The sequence below is a fragment of the Felis catus genome, chromosome D2 (genome assembly GCF_018350175.1).
Source record: "Felis catus isolate Fca126 chromosome D2, F.catus_Fca126_mat1.0, whole genome shotgun sequence".
In the NCBI taxonomy this organism is placed as follows: Eukaryota; Metazoa; Chordata; class Mammalia; order Carnivora; family Felidae; genus Felis; species Felis catus.
In genome coordinates, this window is record NC_058378.1 from 34,543,176 (window position 1) to 34,564,596 (window position 21,421).

General features: G+C 39.6%; 1 protein-coding gene and 1 long non-coding RNA gene across 4 annotated transcripts in view; one reads left to right on the forward strand and one right to left on the reverse strand.

The window, feature by feature from the left end:
- LOC109492503 overlaps nt 1-3,960 on the reverse strand; it is a 66,161-nt gene extending 62,201 nt beyond the window's left edge. For both annotated transcript variants that reach the window (XR_006587488.1, XR_006587487.1), the window contains exon 1: nt 3,587-3,960. This is a non-coding gene — a long non-coding RNA (uncharacterized LOC109492503). The remainder of the gene's footprint in view (nt 1-3,586) is intronic.
- The window catches only part of VCL (vinculin), a 111,896-nt gene that overhangs the window by 38,286 nt on the left and 52,189 nt on the right, over nt 1-21,421 (forward strand). The window lies entirely within an intron of this gene.

The window sequence follows — 21,421 nt, forward strand, 5'->3', positions numbered from 1 at the left end:
CAAGATCAGGTGGGTATTTGAACTAGGTGACCCTACAGAAATTTCCTTTCAACCCTGACATTCAAGTCTATGAAGATCATTTGACTGATTAATGATTTTTTTTTCAGGAAACTAATTTCTGCTCATCCCCAGAAATATATCCTTGAAGTATGCTATGTGCTCTCACAGGCTTCCTTGGGGACTTAGACAAATTAAGGAGTGTGTCCTAGTGATATTTTCCAAAAAAATAGGTAACTTTAAACCAAAACAAAACTTTAGGGGCGCCTGTGTGGCTCAGTGGGTTAAGCATCTGACTCTTGATTTCAGCTCAGGTCATGATCTCACTTTTGTGAGTCTGAGCCCTGCGTTGGGCTCCATTGGGCTTCTTCTCCCTGACAGTGTGGAGCCTGCTTGGAATTCTCTCTCTTCTTCTTTCTCTGCCCCTCCCCTGCATGCTTATATGCTCTCTCACTCAAAATAAATAAAATAAACCTTAAAAAAAACCACCAAAACAAAACTTCATTGATTACCCTTAGTGGTAAGTAGTACACCAGTTCCCTACTCTAGTAGGTTATTTATTTGTTTATTTATTTACTGGTAATTGGTGATTTAAAGAAAAAAAAATTAAGATTTACCTTGCCTTTCCAGAGGTTCTTCAAAAAAATTAAATGTAGGACTACCATATGATCCAACAGTTCCACTTCTGGGTATTAATACAAAGGAAACAAAATCACTACCTCAGAAAGGTATCTGCACACCCATATTCTCGGCAACCTTACTTACAAAAGCCAAGACATGGAAACAACCTAAGTGTCCATCAGAGAATGAATGGATAAAGAAAATGTGGTATGTTTGTATGTGTGTATGTATACAGACACACACACACTGGAATATGGGGGAAATGAGTGAAGGTGGTTGAAAGGTACAAACTTTCAGTTATAAGATATATAAGTCCTAGAGATGTAATGTACAGCATGGTGGCTATAGTTAACAATATTGTATATTTGAAAGTTGCTAAGAGAATAGACCTTAAATGTTGTCTTCACCCACACACAAAAAATTGTAACTATCTTGCCTTCCCTGTACAGACTTTATCTCAGAGTAACCGAATAGTCCTAGTTGATGAGGGGAATTTTAGCCAACAAATGTGAAATTAATGACAGAATTAGGAAGTCGTAATTATGCAATTTTAATTAGGAAGCAATTGATTTAGGTAAAGATCATTAATGGATTTAGGTAAACCATTCATAGGTTTTAACCTTTATTGCACCATGGGGAAAAATCCTGGTCTCCATGGAGAATAAAGGAAAAACACTATGTTATGATCAACTGAAAAACTTACTGAACAGTGTTTTTTTTTCTTAACGTTTGTTAATTTTTGAGAGAGCGAGTAAGCACATGAGTGCGGGAGGGGCAGAGAGAGGGAGACACAGAATCTGAAGCAGGCTCCAGGTTCTGAGCTGTCAGCACAGAGCCTGACGCGGGGCTCGAACTCACAAACTGTGAGATCATGACCTGATCTCAAGATCAGGAGTCAGTCACTTAGCCAATTGAGCCACCCAGGTGCCCCCTGGGTGGCAGTTTTTTATTGGGACATTGTTTAGGCCAGTAGCCAGGCTTACCAGAAGTGTGACAAGCTCTTGGAGGGGGCTTGGAGAATGTTTAGGTTGAGCCAGCAGGGTAAGACTGAATAGCTCCAGTAAGGGCAGTCGCTTAGTAAGCATGAGATCGTTTTTGATCTCTTTGTCTCGTTTCCTCTTTGATTCCTCCTGTCTGTTGTTAAAGACCCTGAAGGCCAGGTCCAGTAGTTCATATTGAGGGGTTTGAGGGCCTTTATCCAACTTTTGAGGTTTCTTTCTAATGTCTGAGGCTGACTGGGAGATGAAATGCATAGATAGGCAGGATCGATTTTCCTTTGTGAAAGAGAGAGAGAGAGTGCAAGTGAGTGAGGGGCAGAGAGAGAGAGAATCCCAGGGAGGCAGAGAGAGACAGAGACAGAGAAGCAGAGCTCACCTGATGTGGGGCTCGAGCTCATGAGTTTGTGAATTTTTAAAGAGCCTCAGTCAGGTGGGTGAGAAAAAGGGCAGAGTTTTCATCTGATCTGTGGGTGCTTTTTCTTAACCTTTCATAATTGACCTGTTTAGAAGCTGCCCGCTACATGCCTCTTATGAAGCCGGTGGTCCTGTGGTTGCATTTGGCTTTGTCTCCAGAGGAGGGCTGTCTGCAGTTTAGATCATCGGCATATTCAGTAGCCTTGGACCAAATTCTGTTTTTTTCTTCTGGGGTGGTACAGGTGGAGAGAATAACATATAGGTCCCTCCACAATAAATCACAGGAAAGAGTGAGATATTCAAATTCTTTAGTGAACCTGGAGGAATCAGTTGAGAAAGAGCTAAGCTTAAATTCCATATGAGAAAGATCTGGCATGAAGGGAACGTGGACCCAAACAATGCCCCCTGCTGTAGCCACTTTGCGAAGAGGGAATTGGGTGGTGAGAGCATCAGGAGGTTGGTAAGAGTGATCAGAGCGAGTGTGGGCAGGAGAAGGATTGAGAAGTGGAGGCAAGGGCTTAAGGGGGGAAGGGGGTGCTGAAGGGCCTTGAGGGGAAGGAGGGTACTGGGGTGTGTGTGGAGGTGCCAGAGGATCAACTATGGGTAAGTGGAAAGGTGGAGGTTGGTCAGCAGGGGCAAATCCAAGTTGGTAGAACTGGGGAGATAGAAGGAACATACGACAGGCAGTGCGAAGGTCAGGATGACGAGCGAGTTCAAAGAAAGCTTGGACATAAGGAACCTCACCTCATTTACCCAGGCCATGACAAAATAAACTCAATTGGAGAAGAGAATTGTGGTTAAGAGAGCTGTTCTCTGGCCAGCCCTTCTGGTCATCTAATTAATATTGGGGCCAGGCTGCGTTACAGTAGAAAATTAAGACGTTTGGGCCAAATACCTTGTTTCAACTGGAGGTTTTTGAGATTTTTGTAAAAATGGTTTTTATCTATCTATTTTGAGAGAGAGAAAGAGCACGTGAGCAGGGGAGGGGTGGAGAGAGAGGAAGAGAGAGTCCCCAGCAGGCTGCAGAGCCAGACATAGGGCTTGATCTCACGAACGGAACTGTGAGATCATGACTTGAGCCGAGATCAAGAGTCATATGCTTAACTGACTGAGCCACCCACGCACCTGGAGGTTTTTGATATTTTTTTAAGGAGGCATCCCAGAGGGGACTCCTTGGGAGGGGTGGACAAGGTATTGCCCATCTGGAAATCTAGGAGGAGAAAGGAGATTTTGAGGACCAGGAACAAAGGGAAAAACTGTGAAGGGAGACATCTTGACTCCGCGTTCCAGGAAGGTGAAACCCTGACCAGTGTGGAGCCTGAGAAAGGGGCATCCCCCAAACTCAAGGGTCTGTGTGAAGGGAAGGGATTGAGGATCCCAAGACTGCAGAAAGACCCAGAGGAGGTGTCGCTCCAGTGGTGAACTGTTGATTGTTGACTGAGCCCAGTACTGGGGCTTGAACCTTGCCGTGGGGGAATTGGCCAACACCTGGTGGGTGATTGCTGTCAGTGCTCAAGATCTCAAAGCGCCCTCCTGAAAATGAAAATTTGACTCACCTGAGATAAGTTGAGAAGGCGATCTGGTTGAGATGGATTCCAGTCAGTAGGTAATGGCCAGTCCTCTTACGGGCCACCAAAGCTGTTAGGGAATTGCACAAAGCATGTCCAGACAAGCAGGACAGAGTTTATTCACTCTCTAAGGGAGTAGAGGGGCCAGACATCAAGAGAGATGTCGGCCACAAGTTTCTGTCAGGCTGAGCCTTGTAAGGGGTTTTAAAGGATGTTGAGAGGGGACACGGTGTGTGGAGAGAGGGTCGACTCTCGGCCAGGTAGAGTAGAAGATGGTGTGTTTTTCAAGCTGCTCTGTCTGGGGCTCCTCCAGGATGTGGGTTGTGGTCTGACTAGAGAAGAGTATGTTCTGTAGTTGGGGTCTGTTTTCTGAGAATATGGGCCCTGTGACCTAAAAAAGCAGAGTTAGGACCAAGTGCAGACACCTGTGAGTTTTACCTGTAAGCTTGGCTGGGAGGTTGGGGGGACTTTGAATAGATTCCTTTCAATTAACTTAATATGTTACTTGAAAATAGCACAGGGTAAAAACAACAATATGGCTGTGGCTGTCAAACAGATTTGGGGGGGGGCAAATATTCCACAGTTTAAAACATTATAGCTCTTTATGCTTTTCTTACTTTTCTTTAGAATGCAAATGCAAAATGAAGCAGAAAATTTTTGTAGATGCCTTGACTTGAAGGGGGAGGGGACAGAGAGAAACAGATGGAAGCAATTAATGACATCCTTGGAACTGTTGAGTAGGACATTCTTTTGGGCTGTTTGGTTGATGTTTGGAGGTTTCCAGGGCATGAGAGAGCTTCCTCTGTCATCTACTTTTACAAGCACTTCTAATAGTGTCTGCTTAGGCAACACTAAAGAATAAAAGTTTTCAAAAATTTATTCTTGGATCTATTTCTACTCCTAGAATGGTAGAATGTCAGTACTAGAGAAAACAGAATGCTCTTGGTCTGTAGATAGATTTATATCTAAGCAGTCTGAAATATGTTTAGAGATTTTTTTGGGGGGGCAAGATACGATATTTTCAGGATTTTTGGCATTTTTAGGATTTGGGGGTGTCAAAATCAAATCATAGTCTTATTTGTGTGACTGGCAATTAAGAGCATGTTGACATGTTGGAGAAAACATTTCATATCAGTTAAAATTATATATCTGAGTTACAATTCTCAGTGAGGGACTTCCAATGCTTGAGCAATTCCTTACTGTAAAAGCAAGAACATTTTAATACGGAGCAAGATTTGCATTGTTACAGGAAGTCTTTCTCTTGGGTGGAGTAAGAGTTATCTGATCTCTAACTGCACTAGCAGAGTTTACAGTTTACTAATTTTACCCAAGATTGAAGTAATAGCCACACTGTTGCACAGGACGTGTGGGATTGCACGATGATTGCCATAGAAACTGTCTCAATCTTCATAAACTTCAGGGGTATAATGTCCCTGCTGTACTGTTATAATATTGGTTAGATTTGCCCCGTAAGAAGTCATGTGTTCCTGTAGAGACTGTCAGGAGAAGAGTATTTTGCATCATCGTCAATCATCATCCTTATCAGGCAGCAGCAGCAGTAATATTTGTGTGTAATTGATTGATTAATGGGCTGGACACACTAATTGGTTAATTAAGTGTTTATTGATCACCTTCTATTATGTGTAGCACACTAATCACTTGTAAGATGTATTATAAGTTATTTATTAGTAGTAATAAAATAGCCACATTTGTAAATGCTTTACTTGGGGGTATGTCATACATGTGGGTTTTATTCTTCTGTGTTATCATGGAGGAGCAAAGGTGGAAAGCTGCTGCAGAGAAATTTTTAAAAAATGCTTTAAGAAGGGGGCACCTGGCTGGCTCAATTTGTGGAGCATGTGACTCTTGATCTTGGGGTTGTGAGTTTAAGCCCCATGCTGGGTGTAGAGATTGCTTGAAAACAATCTTAAAAAAAAAAAAAAGAAGTAAAAAGATGCTTTAAAAAGTTTGAAATTAAAGAGCTGTAATGCAGACTGACTTTCACTATATAATAGGAATTCAGAGAAAGTGCTATTGTGGTAAGTAGGAATAGTAGAAAGAAGCTTCCTGTGGGAAATGGAACTTGGGAAGATGGATGTGGGGAAAAGGAAAATACTCTGGGTGGAATGAATTGCATGAGCAAGTCATGGGGCCTGTGAGGAGAGGGACAGTCATGTTGGGAGTAGTAGGGGCTGAGCTAAGTTCTGCCGGGTGATAAAGGCCCTTGAAAGCCAGGCAGAGGAACTTGGAATGGAGTAGCAGAGAAGCTTTCCAGTTCTTGAGCAGTAAGATGACAAGCTGGAAGTGGTTTTCCAGAGTTCATAGCCAAATACTGGATGAATAATAGGTGCTAGTGGAGGAAAGAAAGTAAGCTGTGTGAACCTACCAGATCCATTTCCTGTCAGTGTGGATTTACTTCAGATGGATTCCTTATAGGTAAATGTTTATGGCAAACTATTTTATTTGCCTTGGAAAAATTGCTGTTGTAGTGTGCATGGAATTTCATTCTTATTTCTGCAATGGAACAGAAATGAAAAGGAGGGGCGCCTGGGTGGCTTAGTCGGTTAAGCGTCCGACTTCGGCTCACGTCATGAACTCGCAGTTTGTGAGTTCAAGCCCTGCGTCAGGCTCTGGGCTGACAGCTCAGAGCCTGGAGCCTACTTTGGATTCTGTGTCTCCCTGTCTGTCTGTCCCTCCTCTGCTCGTGCTCTATCTCTCTGTGTGTCTCAATAATAAATAAATGTTAAAAAAATAAAAAATAAATAAATGAAAAGGAAGGCAGTTTATGGACCCCTGTATAAGAGTGTTCAGTATCTGAATGTATCAAAATGTGTCACTTGTGAGGTGGTCTAGTGCTATGAACTCCTTAAAAAGGGCATCAGTGGCTTTGTTTGTTGGCAGGCAAATGATAGTTTCATGTAGAACTGCAAAGTGTTGCCAATTTCTGTCTCAGTGCTGCTCTGAACAGTCTGCTTGAAATCATTCACCAGCTTGGATTATTTTTGAAACATATTGTGATGTCTAGGCCTATTGAATAAAAGAATGTTTCTAAAATACTGTGTGAAAGGGCTTATGTACTGTTGACAATCTGCATGATTAGCATTAATCATATTTCCTAGAAAATTACCTTGTTTTAACTCTTAAAGACTTTATTAGTTAAGCACAATTTTACCTTGGTTGATACTCATGTCCTACAAAGAAGACGTTTGAAAAAGATTGAAACATGCTTACATTTAATTTAGATCTCTTTGACCTAAAGTAGTAGTGTCATATTTTTAGATCACCAGCCTGTATATTTAGCTTTTTCTTTGCTTATGATCTTGAACACTCAAAATAATCTGTGATGAAATTTATATTTTTAAATGTTCTTCTCAATGAACGTGCCCAGAATATCTCTTTTTAGAATTAATTCTTTGATTATACCACTCAATGCACTTTGCTTATCTGGGCCTAATGTGTGATTCTAATGCTTTATTTTTTTAACTTGAGTTTTTTTTGTGTGTGTGTGTGTGTGATTATTTCCATTGCTATTTAAGAGAAGATTTGTGTCTCAACATAGATGACCAAGGTTCTGTGAGACTATTCACATCTGCCAGCTGACTTGCTTCATTTTTGACCTAGAGCAAACACCCAAACTTTAAATAGTTCACCTTTGAGCTTGCCATATTAAACATATTTGGGTACTACTGTTTTTCAGGGACTTTTTAAAAAAAATTGTTTTTTAATGTTTATTTATTTTTGAGACAGAGAGAGACAGAGCATGAACAGGGGAGGGGCAGAGAGAGAAGGAGACATAGAATCTGAAGCAGGCTCCAGGCTCTGAGCTGTCAGCACAGAGCCTGACGTGGGGCTCGAACTCATCAACTGATGAGATCATGACCTGAGCCGAAGTCAGATGCTCAACTGACTGAGCCCACCCAGGCGCCCCTTCAGGGACTTTCTTAAACAAAAATGGTTTAACTTTTGAGTCTTGTCAGTAATGAACTCTGAGTCAGTATTATTGATTTGCAGAAGAGTTCTAAACAGTTTGGCAAAGATTTGATCCTTGGTTTACTTTGTATACCCTTTATGATTAAGAAATCATACACAATTTTTTTTTTAATTTTTTTTTCAACGTTTATTTATTTTTGGGACAGAGAGAGACAGAACTTGAACGGGGGAGGGGCAGAGAGAGAGGGAGACACAGAATCGGAAACAGGCTCCAGGCTCCGAGCCATCAGCCCAGAGCTTGATGCGGGGCTCGAACTCCTGGACCGCGAGATCGTGACCTGGCTGAAGTCGGACGCTTAACCGACTGCGCCACCCAGGCGCCCCAATCATACACCATTTTAAAGTGTAATTGTTTGGCTTCGATTTCTAGAGAGTAATCAAAATCATATGATTGAAAGGAACTCAAGGGAACTCACCTTTTTGAAAGGCATATTATTGGGCCAGGTACTTATATATTTTCATTTTCTCATGTAATTCTGAGAACATCAACTTCAGGATATTAGTAAAGTAATTCTACAGGTAAAAAACTGAGGCTTGACAAACTTTAACTCACCAAAGGTTGGCTCAGCTTGTATGTGGCAGGACATGTTTCCTATTGGTGGTTTCATGGCTTCTTCTGAATCCAGGGTCTTTCCACAATCTGACCTTCCATGAGGGTCATGTAGTCCATCGTCCTCTCCAAGGCAGTGCTACTTTTATACCACTCTTAGAAGATAACAGTTTACACTTTTCCTAAGTATTTCCAGAGAAGGAATATTACACGTGTAATTTGTGATGTATTGTGATGTCTTGCAACTCTTAAGCTATAAAGAAGTTAAATTCATAACATTTTAAAGTTAAAAGGAATCCTAGAGATTATTTAATCCAACTGCTTTATTTTATAGATGAATTGAGGTCATTGTCTATGTCAGCCCTACTGCCCCAAACCAAACAAACACTATAAATAATTAGACACAGGTATTCCCTTAATTATTACCTTGACTGTCCATATATAGGTCAAGTCCCAAATCAAGAAGTTCTCAAGATTGAAAATTTTTTTCCCACAACTGTTTAAAATCTTTATTGCTCTTTCCTTAGTACAGCAAAAGAACCTTATAAAAATAGCTCCATTTCTTGAGCACCTTTTGTGAACTGGATATTTTAAGTTGTACTATTATGATTTTTTAATGTTTATTTTTGAGAGAGAGAGTGAGAGAGAGAGTACATGTTCATGTGGAAGGGGAGGGGGGAACAGCAGAGAGAGGGAGAGAGAGAATCCCAAGCAGGCTGCAGAGCTTGACCTGAGCTGAAATCAAGAGTCAGATGCTTACTGACTGAGCCATCTAGGTGGCCCTAAGTTGTATTATTTAATTCATCTCATCTTGCAGTTGAGGAAGCTACGACTCGGAGAAGCTCAGTAACTTGTTGCAAAGTCACCCAATACATCAATGTCAGAGGTAGGATTCAAACCCTGGACTGACTCCTAGGCTGTGCTCATTCCGATATGCTAAGACTCTTTCTGTCTTCATTATAAGAACTTCTTTTTTTTTTTTTTTAAATTTTTTTTTTCAACGTTTATTTATTTTTGGGACAGAGAGAGACAGAGCATGAACGGGGGAGGGGCAGAGAGAGAGGGAGACACAGAATCGGAAATAGGCTCCAGGCTCTGAGCCATCAGCCCAGAGCCCGACGCGGGGCTCGAACTCACGGACCGCGAGATCGTGACCTGGCTGAAGTCGGACGCTTAACCGACTGCGCCACCCGGGCGCCCCTATGAGAACTTCTTATAACATAATTACTGTGATGCTTAAATGTATGAGATATTGAATGTGAAAGTACCTGGGGGAGGGGGGAAAGACATTGGTGATTATTACCCTCCTTCCTTGGCTACTCAATCTTTTTTTCTTATTCATTTTCTTCAAATAAAGTTAGTTGATTTTTAAACTTTACTCAGAGAAAAATTTCCCCTCATTTATTGTTGCCTTAGTAAAGTCTTTTAAAAAAACCCAAAAAACTAAAAACATGATTGCTTGTTTTTATTTACAGTTCTTTCTATATCTATTGAGATGATAATGCAATTTTTATCCATTACTTGATAAGATAGTCTCTGGTCTACTACATGAATATCAATTTTCTGCGATAAACCCTGCTTGGTTGTGATTTAAAAAAGAAAATGCAGTGCTAAATTCAATTTGCTAATATTTTTGAAGGATATTGCTTCTTTGTTCATGGGGTGTCTTGATCTATAATTTTCTTGTTCTGTTCTTATCTGGTTCTGGTGTCAAGGTTATTTTAACTTCATGATATAAGAGCTTTTTCTAGTCTTTGAAACAGTTTACAGAAAATAAAGATTATCTGTTTTTTGAAAGTTTGACCAAACTTACATGTAAAACTCTGGGTCTAGTGTCTTTGAGAGAAAGAAACTTGATTTTTCATTGTCTTTTTTTTTTTTTTGTAACTCAGGTTTTAAATTCATTTTGAGTCAACTTTGGGCTTTTTTTTTTGTTTTGAGTCAACTTTGATAATCTGATACTTTTCTAAGAAATTATCCATTCACCTAAGCTCACAAGTTTATTAGTATGAAGTTCATAATAACCTATTATTATTTTTCATCTGAGTTACGTCTCTAGTTATATCCCTTTTTTTGTTCAGTATTATTTAGTTCTGCCTTTTTTCTTTATTTATCACTCATTTAGAATTTTATGTTTTATTATATCCCTCCAGAATTCTTCTTTCATGTTTATTATTTACTTTAAGCTTATTATTTATTTTTTATTTAATTGAAGTATAGTTGACATACGATGTTATATTAGTTTCAGGTGTACAACATAGAGATTTGACAAGTTTATCCTTTGTGCTTGCTCATAAGTGTAGGTGCCATTTGTCACCATACAACACCATTGACTTTATTTCTTATACTATAACTTTTATTCCTGTGACTTATTCATTCCATATTAAGTTTATTATTAAAATGCCTTATTTTCAATATTTCAGTCTTTATGTTCAGTCTTTTTGTTTTTAAATAAATATAGTTTAGACTCTTAATTTTGTTCTAAGTTCTACTACAAGTTTGGAAGCAGCTATAGGTACTTTTTGTTATTCAATGTATTTAAACTAAAGAAAAAGATAAAAGCAGTTCACCCATTTCTCTCACTCCCAACCCCTGCCTCTGGCAACCACCAATCTCTTCTCTGTATCTATGAGCTTGGTCGGTCAGTTGGTTGGTTGGTTGGTTGGTTGGTTATTCCTCCGTCCATCCATCCATCCATCCATCCATCCATCCATCCATCCATCTATTTGATTTATTGCTTTCACATATAAGAGAGGTGATGTGGTATTTGTCTTTGTCTGACTTATTTCACTTACCATAATTCTCTCAAGGTCCATCCATGTTGTTGCAAATAGCAAGATTTCACTCTTCATGTATATTTCATTTCATATCTATATTTCACTCACACACACACACCACAGTTTCTTTATCCATTCATCCATCAATGGATACTTAAGTTGTTTCCATATCTTGGCTATTGTAATAAGTAATACTGCAGTGAACATGGTGCATATATCTTTTCAAGTTAGTGTTTTCATTTTCTTTGGGTAAATACCCAGAAGAAGAGTTGCTGGATCATATGATAGTTATATTTTTAATTTTTTGAGAAACCTCCATAATGTTTTCCAGAGTGGCTGCACCTGTTTACATTCCCACCAACAATGTACAAGAGTTCCCTTTTCTTTACATCTTTGCCAGCATTTGTTATTTCTAGTTTTTTTGATAATAGCCGTTCTGTCTAGGTGAGGTGATCTCTCCTTGTGGTTTTGATTTGCATTTTCTTAATGATCATTGATACAGAGCATCCTTTCATGTGCCTGTTTGCCATTTGTATGTCTTCTTTGGAAAAATGTGCATTCATATTTTCTGCCAATTTTTATTTGATTTTATTTTTTATTGTTTTTCTTCAGCCCATTAAAAAATTTTTTTTAATGTTTATTTATTTTTGGAAGAGATAGCACGCATGGGGGAGGGGCAGAGAGAGAGAGAGAGACACAGAATCTGCAGCAGGCTCCAGGCTCTGAGCTGTCAGCACAGAGCCCGAAGCGGGGCTTGAACCTCACAAGCTGTGAGATTATGACCTGAGCCGAAGTTTAACACTTAACCAACTGAGCCACCCAGGTGCTCCTCTTCTGCCCATTTTTAAATTGGATTGTTCGTTTTTTTGTTCTTGAGTTGTAGGAGTTCTTCATGTATTTTGGATATTAGCCCCTTATCAGATATATGATTTGCAGGTATTTTCTCCTGTTCAGTAGGTTGCCTTTTCATTTGGCTGATGGCTTCCTTTGCTGTGCAGATTTTTAGTATGATGTAGTTCCACTTATTTTTGGTTTTGTTGCTTTTGCTTTTGTTGTTCAGATTAGAAAAATCATTGCCAAGACCAGTGTCAAGGAGCTTTACCACTTACGTTATCTGCTAGGAGTTTCATGGTTTCAGGTTTTATATTCAAGTCTTTGATCCATTTTGAGTTAATTTTTGTGAGTGATAGAAGATAGAGGTCCAGTTTTATTCTTTGGCATGTGTCTGTCCAATTTTACCAACACCATTTATTGAAGAGACTGTCCTTTCACCACTGTGTATTCTTTACTTCTTTGTCATATTGACCATATATGTGTGGGTTTATTCTGGGCTCTCCTGTTGCATTGATCTGTGTGTTTGTTTTTATGCCAGTACCATACTGTTTTAATTACTGTAGCTTTGTAACATAGTTTGAAACCAGGGAGCGTGATGCCTCCAGCATTGTTCTTCTTTCTCAAGACAGCTTTGTGTACTTGGGGTCTTTTATGGTTCCATACAAAGTTTAGGATTGTTTGTTCTATTTCTGTGAAAAATGCCACTGGAATTTTGAGAGGGATTGCATTGAATCTGTAATTGGTTTGGGTAGGATGGACATTTTAACAATAATAGTTCTTTTAATCCATGAGCATGGAACACCTTTCTGTTTGTGTCTTCTGTTTATTTCATTGATGTCTTGTTTTCAATATATAGGCCGTTCACCTCCTTGGTTAACTTAATTACTAGGTATGTTATTCTTTTTGATGCATTTGTAAATGGGATTGTGAATTTTCCAGCTATAGACATTTAATAGTTGTAATTTTGGTTGTGAATTCCTCCTTCATAATATGCTTTATTCAGGAGTATATTTAAAAGATTTCAAAAATCTTTTTACTATCTTTTTATTGTTCTATTTCTAATTTAATTGCATTTGCCCAAAACATGAATGATATAATATCAATTCTTGGAAATTCTCTTGTGATATAATATGTGGTCAGTTTTGTGTGCTATGTGTGCTTGAAAAGAAAGTATATTCTCAGGGAGCCTGGGTGGCTCAGTCGGTTAAGCACCCGGCTTTGACTCAGGTCATTATCTCACAGTTTGTGCATTCAAGCCCCATGTCCACTGTTGTGCTGGCAGCTCAGAGCCTGGAGTCTGCTTCAGATTCTATATCTCTGTCGCGCTGTCTCTCTCTCTCTCTCTCTCTCTCAAAAATAAACAAACATTAAAAATTTTTAAAAAAGAAAGTATATTCTCTTTTGCTGGGGTTAGGGTTTTCTTTATATCAGTTAGGTCAGTGTATAAAATACTATTATTATTTTAAGGTTTTATTTTTAAGTAATCACTACACCCAAAGTGGGCTTTGAACCCACAACCCTGAGATCAAGAGTCGTGTGCTCTACTGACTGAGCCAGCCAGTCACCCCTAAATATTATTGATCAAACTGTTTGTAGCCTTACTATTTTGTTTGTCTGAATTATCAGCTTATGATGATGTATCTTGAAATGTATAGTAATTGTGGGTTTGTCAGTTTTTCTCATAATTGTCAGTTTTAGCTTTATATATTTCTTTTATTTTTTTTTATTTTTTTTTCAACGTTTATTTATTTTTGGGACAGAGAGAGACAGAGCATGAACGGGGGAGGGGCAGAGAGAGAGGGAGACACAGAATCGGAAACAGGCTCCAGGCTCTGAGCCATCATCAGCACAGAGCCCGACGCGGGGCTCGAACTCCCGGACCGCGAGATCGTGACCTGGCTGAAGTCGGACGCTTAACCGACTGCGCCACCCAGGCGCCCCTAGCTTTATGTATTTCAAAGCAATAGAAGTAAGTGGTTATAAGGTTATGATTAGTAAGTGGTTATAGGTTATAAGGTTATATATAGTAAGTGGTTATAAGGTTATGATTCTCCTGGGTCCTAAATTCTGTCAATTATTTTGTTATTTATAGTCCTTTTTTGAGAATGACTTTTGGCTGATGTTAGTCTACTGTTGACTTGTATCTCAAGATTTTTAAAGACCATATCTTAGAATTTGGCAGTTTTTTTCATAAGTAAAAATATTCTCTTATTGTGTCTATTCCACCTCATTTTGTGTTTAGGCATTTATACCTCTAACTCATTCATTACATTGTGCTGTAGAACAGTGACTGTCAACTTTTTTAGTGTAAGGACCATCAAATAATAATAGACTTTTGTTATTATTTGATAAGGAGTGAATAAGAACAAAAGGTGAAGTGATTTTATAATGTTTTCTGTATTTATTTTTCCCCAAACTCCAGCTGTTTAATAACAAATGCTTCCCCACCCTCACCCCATCACAGCAGCAGGAAAATCACCCATCCAATTGTGGGGGGGAGAGGTGCACTGCAGAAAGCAGGGAACAGGGAGCAGCTGGTGAAGGGCTGGTCAGGCTCCTGCCCCCCATGTCACTGACTCTTGGGAGCATCAAGTTGGGCTGGCACAGAAGCCTTTCCTCTGCCCAGCCACCAGCAGGGAGCTCCATCTAAGGGAGGCTGGGTCTCCAGCCAGAGAGCTTGAGAGGAAGCCAGGGCCGGCAGCGGGAGCAAGGGGATGAAAAGGGAAGAGACTCTGGTCTGCCACCAAGTCTGGGTCTTCTGGCTTGCCTGTGCCAAGTCCAGCTGCCAGGGGCGGGCCTTGCCCATCAAGAGGCTGCTGCCACTCACATGGACCTGGCCTCCCTGGCCTTCCTCTGAGACCTCACAGCCTCGTTGTGGGCTTTATGCTTCTCTGCCAATTTGGTGTCCTCTTGGATTTTGTGCCTCTTGCCAAATATGATCTTGTTATAAAGGTACTTCTCCTGCTTCATCATCCTGATGGCCGGGCACTTGGCTTAATTCTACTCCTCTTGGGCCAGCCACTGCCTGTCCTCCAGCTTCACAGTGCCTGCCATCACTCTGGGCTTCTTCCCCTCCATCCTCTGCTCCTCCAGGGCTATCAGTCAAGCCTCTAATGTTTTAAAATAAAGTTTTGTTTTAGTCATCACAACAGCCTTAAGATACATTAAAAATCTACTGGTATCTGTAAGACACGCTTACTTCTATGTTCATCTGTTTCTGCTGTAATCCTAGCATGAGAGAGAGGAAGAGCCATAGGAGCCAAAGGACCTACAGGTAGCAGATTTCTTGCCTGAACTTTGCAGGCTTGGAATCTCCTCTCCCTTATCAGATGTCAGATTTGAACAGGGGGTGAAGGCAGTGGGGAGAAAGACTATGACTAGTCATTCAGGCTTTAAAGGATTCAGAGGGTATGACTCATACTCTACCTTTCAAATAAGTGGCCTGCCAAAACTTGAAGAGCATGTGGCTTGGACAGAGGTGACACTTCTCATCCGCCTTGCCCACGTGCCACTTCCTTTTCAGTTATCTGTTGGCTCTGGCAGAATCCTGTTTTGTTTGAAGGTGAAGTGAAAACTGGTCGCATACTCTCCTACTCTCATCTGAAATAAAAGAATTTAGTGAGCCTGTGGTGTTGGTATCTCAATGTACATATTCTAGCAAAAAGAGGTTGGTGTGGCCCTTGAAAGGCTTTGAATGTTTTTAGTATGATTCACTGTGGTTTTTAATTTTAGTTTTGGGTGTATACATGCAGTGTCCTGTGCTATCACTGAGTTAGGAAAGGGATAGGAATAATTCGTGGATGAGGCCTGTAGGATCTTTAAATCTGGGAGCACAGGGTTGGAACAGCCTGTTTCAGTGTTATCACACAGTGTACACGTGGGTGAGTGGCTGCTGTGTACTTGCTACATGAACTAGATTAAAGTTTGTCATTGTACTCTGTGTTCCTGACTCCCTCCTAAAAACTGTAACTATTCTTGTGGCCTTCACTCAGGTTTCTAGATGACTAATGGCTGAGGATCCTTGACCTTTCTCAAAATGGTAACACTGGGACCAAAGCATATTGGCTAGTCCTAGCTCTGGGATGCCACAGGATGAATCTACTTTTACTATTTCAAAGTAAAATTTATGCCAAATGGCCAGTATATAAAAGAAAAGTTTATTTTCACACAACTCCCTGAGTCTTTTGTGATCTTCACATTATTTTTATTATTACTTTTTAATCCTATGTATATAAGATCTGAGGATGAAATGAGTGGATTATAGAGGCAGTACTTCCTATTTGAGGGATACTAGAAAGGCTGAACTGCCAGTTGCTGATGGCTGGAATTTCACTGGAGCTTGTTCCTCAGGTTAACAATTTAAACGCTTAAATGCCTGGTGAAGGGAGAATTTTTGAAGCCTCAGCAGTCATTTTCACTCATCATACTTGTGGCTGAGACTAGGCTCTAAATATGGGAAAGCAGAGAGAGTTTGAGAGCCTGACCCTTACCCTACCCCCTGGCATCTCTCTCAGGCCTGGACTTTAATATTCCTTTCAAATGAGACCATATATATAGTCATAGAGAAAAAGGAGCCTTAAAAGGTGTTTTTCATGCAATTAAAATTATTAAATGTAAACACTTAAGTCTATAGCAACCATTTTTATGACCCTGTTTTGGCATTTCTTCATTTTTAAATATGATGGACTTCTCAAACTTGGAAGTGATCTGGGCCTTTCTTGACCTCTGAGAGACCCTACCTAGATGGCAAGGAAAGGAAAGCCTCAACAGGGATTAAGATGAGAGAAGGAATAGTCTTGACAGGCCGTTTTGCCTGCCAAATACTTATGTCAAGGCTAACCTGGTTGGTAATGGCAGTGATGGAGGTGCTGGGCGCAGTGGCCACAGTAGGGAAAGACTCACTGACCAGTTGATTGTGTTTTCTTTCTTTTGTCTGTTACCTTCCCATTTTGCAAATGTTGTTTTGTGTGATTGGACATGCTTGTGGCCTAACCATCTCTCTCTCTTGAAAGGACAAGACCCAAAATGTATGCTTCTTTGGGTGTGCTCCAGGGTAATCCGACTTCCATGAAATCAAATTTTCAGGTGTTCTTCTCCATAGCACTTCAGTCTTTGGCAAACAGAATGCATTTGTGTGTGTGTGTGTGTGTATGTGTGTGTGTGTGATAGTATGTATAACCTAAATGGCTGTACTTACTAAGTTCAGATTAAAAAATTTTATTTTAAATATTTATTTATTTTTTTGGGGGGGGTACAGAGAGAGAGGGAGACAGAATTCAAAGCAAGCTCCAAGCTCTGAGCTGTCAGCACAGAGCCCGATGCGGGGCTCAAAGTCATGGACCGCGAGATTATGACCAGAACTGTAGTCGGACACCTAACCCACTGAGACACCCAGGCACCCAGTTCAGATTTTATCACTGAATTTGATATAGGATTGTTCCCCCCCCACACCTGACCACCCCAACATATTTTTTTGAGGTGAGGTATAGTTTCACTTGTTGAATGTTTCAGAGAGGTTTTCAGTTAAAAAAAAATTTTTTTTAATGTTTATTTATTTTTGAAGGAGAGAGAGACAGAGTGTGAATGGGGGCGGGGCAGAGCGAGAGGGAGACACAGAATCCAAAGCAGGCTCCAGGCTCCGAGCTGTCAACACAGAGCCCAACGCAGGGCTTGAACTCATGAGCTGTGAGATCATGACCTGAGCCAAAGACGGACACCCAACCGACTGAGCCACCCAGGCACCCCATTTAGTTTTATATTGTGGAGCGGTATATGTCTAAATAGGCCTATCAGACTGTCTCCCTGACATTATTTTGTCCCAGGGCACTCTTTTTTTCCCTCTGCTGAATCAGTGAGCTGGGATTTGCTGGTTGATTTTTTTTTTTTTTTACAGAAGCAGATGGGAGATTGTTTGGTTTCAGAGTGAATGAGTTACCTGTACTTAGTGATAGTAGGCTGCCCTCTCTGGTCAAACCACACCTATGGCAAATGCATGGTATTTTTCACAGAAAGAGCTGTGTGTGTGTGTGTGTGTGTGTGTGTGTGTGTGTGTGTGTGTGTGTGTGAGAGAGAGAGAGAGAGAGAGAGAGAGAGAGAGAGAGAGAGAGAGGAAGGGACGGTAAGAGAGAGAGGGAATATTATCCCATTGGAAAAACAACTCCCAAGATGCTGTGAAGAGGATCATCTTTATAAGTAGTGCTGAGCTTCTGAGGCAGGAGCAATGTTGTCTCCACCTTCTCTATCACCACTTTCCTAATTTCCCAAGTAAAAAGGACTACTTCTACTTTTATGTCCCCTTATCCTCTGCTGGAGGTACTTCTAAATACTAGTTTATATTTGTTTGTTTACATGTATGTCTCCTCCTACCAAAGTTGTAACCCCTTAAAAGTAGGGACTTAAAAATACTTTCTTTTTAAAAAAAATTTTTTTTTAACGTTTATTTTTGAGAAGAGAGAGACAGAGCATGAGTTGGGGAAGAGAGAGAAGAAAGAGGGAGACACAGAGTCTGAAACTGGCTCCAGGCTCTGAGCTGTCAGCACAGATCCCGATGCGGGGCTCGAACTAACAGACTGCAAGATCATGACCTGAGTTGAAGTCGGACGCTCAACCGACTGAGCCACCCAGGCACCCCTTAAAAATACTTTCTATTCCTGGGTATCTTATAGCATGTAGTAGGTCCTCAATATGTTAGATGAACAGATGGATGAAGAATTAAATTCAAGTAATTTAAGAGTGGGTGCATTCTGGTAGAAGCTTTAAAAATGACTTAAGGTAATCTTTATAATTTCTGGATCTGTTTTTCTCTTATATTTCTTAAGTTAAAAATTCAGCATAAACTTAAGCTTGATAAAGTGATCACTGAAATCACATGGAATTGAGTAGTTTGGGATCTTTATATATCTTAAATTGTATCAAGTTATATCATGTGTAATTCTGGAGAGAATGGATTAGTAGGTTATGAGTGAACATATTTTGGGTCCTGTGAGGCTGTCATTAGTCCATTGATCTAAAGCATAAGAATTTTCTATTAATTTATGTTGAAGACTCAAAGGCAGAGAGAAGTTTTAACTTGTGATACACTTGATTGATTTAAAGTATCTAAATCAATATTATTAGGATAGAGTCAAGGTATATAATTATTTAGGAAACAGACCTTTTTCCTATTGTCATTCTCTGAAATGCTTTTTAAAAATTTTGGATTTGTGTTAAAAAGGAGATTGGGGCACCTGGGTGGCTCAGTCGGTTGAGCATCCGACTTCAGCTCAGGTTATGATCTTGTGTTTTGTGAGGTCAAGCTCTACGTGGAGTTTTGTGCTGACTGCTTTGGAGCCTGAAGCCTGCTTCCTAATTCTGTGTCTCCCTCTTTCTTGGCCCCTCCCCCACTTGCTCTCTGTCTCTCTGTCTCTCAAAAATAAAGAAACATTTTTTAAAAATTAAAAAAAAAAGACTTAAAAAAAGTAGGAGATCACTTTAAGAAGTGAGGCAGCTTGAATGTTTAAAATCTCATTTTCGGGGCGCCTGGGTGGCGCAGTCGGTTAAGCGTCCGACTTTGGCCAGGTCACGATCTCGCGGTCCGTGAGTTCGAGCCCCGCATCAGGCTCTGGGCTGATGGCTCAGAGCCTGGAGCCTGCTTCCTATTCTGTGTCTCCCTCTCTCTCTGCCCCTCCCCTGTTCATGCTCTGTCTCTCTCTGTCCCAAAAATAAATAAACGTTGAAAAAAAAAAAAAAACAAATTAAAATCTCATTTTCCGCAGACGAAAGAGACTTCTGTCGGTTTCTAACTACTGGTTAGTCATGGTGGGATTTGTTTGGCTTTTATGAATGCCATTAAATTTTAATGTACAGATCAGATGTCTTATTGTAGAAAAATGGTACAGTGTCTGTTTTAGACCTATCAGTTTACCACACAAGGGAACCATTAGTGGAGAATCAAATTGATTCCTGCAAAAGCCTTTTGATTTCATCATCTTTTTTCTGTTTCTTTTCTCCATGATGGTTATTCCTTTCATTTATTTATTTTTGTTTTTTTATTTTTTTCCAAATTTGAAACACTTAGGCAGTAATCGAATCCTTGCAAGTAGGTGTAGTACAACAGTTGCATTCTGTGATTCTTGTTTGTTTACTTTAATTTCATCAGGGTTCATGTCACCTGGGAACAAAACCAAGTTTTATGACTTTTTAAAGTTAATGATCTCTATGGGTGAAAATTCCTGATTGCCTATACTGGGTGAAAATTCATTTATTTACTCATTCAGCAAATATTTACTGAACATTTGTTATGTGTTGGGCATTCTCTGAAGACATTAATGAACAAGATAGACAAGGTTCTTAGCCTTGTTGAACTTAAAGTCTTGTGGGAAATAGAGAAAACTAAACTGAGAGGGTGTGAGCAGTCTCATGGGAGCACATAGGAGGTGTACTTGTAGATTTGGGATGGTTTCCTGATAGAAGAGTCATTTAAAGGCAGGGTGTAAGAGAGTAAGTAGTGGTTAGGGGGGAGAGAGTGGGGAGAGAGAGGTGTTTGAATTCGAGGCAATGGATATGAAATATCTTGAAGCAAGATGCCAGTGCTCTTTAACTAAATGTCTTCAATGAGTGGTTGGCTGTCCCTAAAGGTCTTTTGAAATATTTCTCTTGAATATTTTAAAGTTTTCATTGAAACATTTTTATTTATTTTAATTCCAGTGTAAAGATACAGTGCTATGTTAGTTTCAGGTGTGCAATGTAATAATTCAACACTTCCATACATTACCCAGTGCTCCTCATCACAAGTGCACTCCTTAATCCCCATCACTTATTTCACCCATCCCCCAACCCACTTCCCCTCTGGTAATCATCAGTTTGTACTTAACAGTTAAGAGTCTGTTTCTTGGCTTCTCTCTCTCACTCTTTTTCCCCTTGCTTGTTAGTTTTGTTTCTTAAATTCCATAAACATTTAAAAATAAGTGTAACTAGTTTTACAGCATGTATTTTCTGCCATATTGTGTATTATATACCTGTCTTAAATGTTTCCATGTAATCTGGCTCATTTGATTTATGGAAAGCATCTGCCATTAATCATTGGCAAAGCCAGTTCTCACTGTCTATCTAGCCAGCTGGATCAAATTTACTTTTTTCAACTTCACTTTTAAAATAGTTCTTGCTTTAGTCAATTGTCTTTTAAACATATTTAAATAATATAATTTTTAATATTTACTCAGTACTTAACATTGTGTTATTTATAACCTCTTGTCTTTTGTTAGTTGTCATTTTTTTCTGAGTCCGGATTTCCATCTGGTATAATTTTCCTTCTTCCTGAAGGATTTCCTTTAACATATCCTATAGTTCAGGTTTGCTGATGATGAATTCTTTCAGCTTTTATATACCTGAAAAAATCTTTATTTCACCTTAATTTTTGAAATGTGTTTTTTTGGGGGTGTAGATTTTTAGATTGATGTTTTTTTTTTTCTTTCAGTACTTTGCTTCACTGTCTTATGGCTCGCATTGTTTCTAGCAAGAAGTCTGTTGTTATTCTTTGTCCTTTTGTATATAAAGTGTCATTTTTCTCTGACTACTTTAAATATTTTCTTTTCAACCTTGGTTTTGAGCAATTTCCTTATGATGTGTGTAGTTCTCTTCATGCTTTTTGTGTTTGGCATTTTTTTTTATATATATATGAAATTTATTGACAAA